This window comes from Megalobrama amblycephala, linkage group LG1 (genome assembly GCF_018812025.1).
Source record: "Megalobrama amblycephala isolate DHTTF-2021 linkage group LG1, ASM1881202v1, whole genome shotgun sequence".
Lineage (NCBI taxonomy): Eukaryota > Metazoa > Chordata > Actinopteri > Cypriniformes > Xenocyprididae > Megalobrama > Megalobrama amblycephala.
Window position 1 is genome coordinate 6,792,720 of NC_063044.1, and position 3,552 is coordinate 6,796,271.

Sequence of the window (3,552 nt, forward strand, 5' to 3'; positions counted from 1 at the left end):
ATGAACATCTAAAACTGAAAAATCATGCTGATCTCTCACAACTGTTGACTGACTGTAGAGAACGATTTTACTGTTTCAATATCAGGAGTAAATCAGATGATCAGGTACAAGAACTACTACAGATGATTGAAGGAATGATGATGGGATTTGGTGGGAGATTTATCATGGAACGAATGAAGAGGACAACAGGGAGTTAATATTGTCAATTACAGGTTATGTTGTAAATAACAATAATAGAAAGAAACATGGCAGTTTGTTCACTAAGTGTAAGTCACTAGTTTGTCACATTGATCTTAAGGGAAGAATCAATACAGTCTGTTTTAACAGTGATTTGATTGTTCTGTTGTAGTTTCAGGAGAAGATTCAGATTTTTCAAGCAGACACTAAGCAACCACCAAACTGTCCTGCTGCTTATTGTGGCTGTAAGGAAACTACTTTGTTTCTCAGCACATAAAGATGAACTACTTATTGTGGTTTCAGACTGTGGTGATGTGGTTTCTCCACTGCATGGATCTTCATGTGTATCTTCAGGTGACTTTTAATAGTGAAACTCTTTCCACACTGATCACACGTGTGCGGCTTCTCTCTGCTGTGGATCCTCTCATGTGTTTTCAGAGATGATGACCGACTAAATCTCTTGTCACACTGATCACACTTGTAAGGTTTCTCTCCAGTGTGGATCCTCTCGTGCGTTTTCAGAGATGATAGGTGAGTGAATCTCTTGTCACAGTGTGAACACTTGTAAGGTTTTTCTCCAGTGTGGATCCTTTCATGTGTTTTCAGAGATGATGACCGACTGAATCTCTTGTCACAGTATGAACACTTGTAAGGTTTTTCTCCAGTGTGAATTCTCTCATGACGTTTTAAATGTTTTGCTGTAGTAAAAGTTTTCTCACACTCAAAGCACATGTACTCTCTCACACCAGTGTGTATTTTCTCATGTTCTTGTAAACTACACAGCTGTGAAAAACTCTTTCCACACACAGAACATGAATGTGGCTTCTCCTTTGTATGAACTCTCAGGTGTCTCTTCAGGTTTGTTGCCCAGAGAAACGTTTTGCCACATTCATTACATACAAACGGATTCTCTCCGGTATGAACTCCACTGTGAATCTCAAGATTTCGTTTTGTTGTAAAATTCTTCCCACACTGATCACATGTGTGTGGCTTCTCTCCTGTATGAACTTTCATGTGTTCTTTAAGATGTCCTTTTTTTGTGAAGCTCTTCCCACACTGGTCACATGTGTACGGTTTCTCTCCAGTGTGAAAGCTCATGTGTTCTTTAAGGCTTGATGATCGTGTGTAGCTCTTCCCACACTGATTACATGTGAATGGCTTCTCTCCGGTATGAACTCTCATGTGACGCTGAAGATAATGTTTGTATGTGAAACTCTTTCCACACTGAGTGCAGGTTGTAGATTTCTTTGCTCTTTTCTTTAAAAATGTCTTTTTAGTCTTTGAGCGACTCAAAGGTTTTTCTTCAGGTTTGACATGATGTTCCTCCTCCACTTCAGTCAGTTCTTTACTCTCCTCGCTCTCTTCCACCAGCTCTGAAATTACAAAAAAATTTAATTTTCAGTATATTAAAGTAACTCAAAATGAGGATTATGAAGTGAAAGAACATAAAAGTGAACCTTCATGTAAATTCAGATAAGACTGAAGTATTACTTATTGGGCCAAAAACCTGTACACAGGATCTCTCAGACTCCAATCTGCATTTAGAAGGATGTACTGTTACTCCATCCTCAACAGACCTGGGTGTTATATTAGACAGCAACTTGTCCTTTGAAAATCAAATTTCATATGTTACAAAAACAGCCTTCTTCCACCTCAGAAACATTGCTAAGATACGGAATATGTTATCTATTTCTGATGCAGAAAAGTTAGTTCATGCTTTCATGATGTCTCGACTAGATTACTATATTGCATTACTAGCTGGTTGTCCTGCTTCTTCAATAAACAAGCTACAATTAGTACAAAATGCAGCTGCTAAGAGTTCTTACCAGGTCAAGAAAATATGATCATATAACACCAATTTTATCATCTCTACACTGGTTACCTATTAAGTTCCGTATCGATTATAAAGTATTGCTAATGACCTATAAGGCTCTAAATGGTTTAGCTCCTGTGTACTTAACCGATCTTCTATCACCCTACAATCCTTCACGCTCTTTAACATCACAAAACTCTGGACTTCTGGTTGTACCTAGGATAGCTAAGTCCACTAAAGGAGGGAGAGCATTTTCACATTTGGCTCCGAAACTCTGGAATAGCCTTCCTGATGTTCGGGGCTCAGACTCGCTCACCCAGTTTAAATCTAGATTAAAGATGCATCTCTTTAGCCAAGCATTCACATAATGCATCTCATATCAGATCAATTGCACATGCCTATCTTTGCTTTAATGTTATGAACAGCAGCTACGCTAATTTTTCTCCGTTTTGCTTTTCTGTTTCTCGGGGCGTCCCGAGGTGACTAGAGAGGACATCAGCTTCAGTTTGGATCCAGCCTCTTAAGAAGACCTCAGATTACCACCACCTGTGAAGAGACAGCACCAACTCCTGCGAGGACTTCAGATGATGCAACATCTGGATCACCATACACATTACTAAATTTCTATATAACCTAACAATTGTTAATATGTAATTCATTTTTCCAGGAGGTCATTGCTTCTACATTCAAGTAAATTGCTTACAGTGTTTGTAAATGAATTGCCTAAATTATTACATTATTTGCTAACAGCATTCTCCTTTAAATTGTAATGTTGACATGCATTCTCTGTAAAGCTGCTTTGAAACGATACGTATTGTGAAAAGCGCTATACAAATAAATGTGAATTGAATTGAATGTATTGAAGTAGACAACTGCTATAAAATATTCTGATCACTTTGATGCCTTTTTATATATTTATTATATGTTCCTGAAACAGTTATTATATTTAAAACATTATAGACAAATTACCTTGTTTCTGTAGTGAGAACTATTAAATATTTTGATGAATGACACAATTATTGCCATATTTTAACACCAACTTTTAGATTTATTTAAGATATTTAATTAAGATATGTATTTATTTATTTATAAGTTTTGAGATATTTATTTAAGATATTTATTGAACTAAAACTGTTTAATTATGAAGAGTTAGTCACTTTTTTTCACAGACTTCCACACATGTGAATATGGGACACTGAAAACAAACTCAAGTGAATTTTGACCCTCAGCCCTGTTATGAATTTTCCTCATCTTAAAAATGTGACGTCCAGGAAGTGACATCATCTGGGCTCTTTCTACAGAATGATGGGAGGACAAGAAAATAATCTCAATCCATCGTCTCAGTTTTTACACAAACTGTACAGTGTTGATCACATTCATCAACCCTGTTACCAAAGTTACTGTAAGAAGAATAATCTATATAACTATGAATAACTTCTAGTTCCCTTTTAAGGGAACTCGCGCTGCATAAATCGCTATGGGAACGCCTCTGCGTGATGTCGTCGTGAAGCACGTATGCAATCTGTCCAATCAGGAGATGGAACGTCATAGGTGGGTGACGT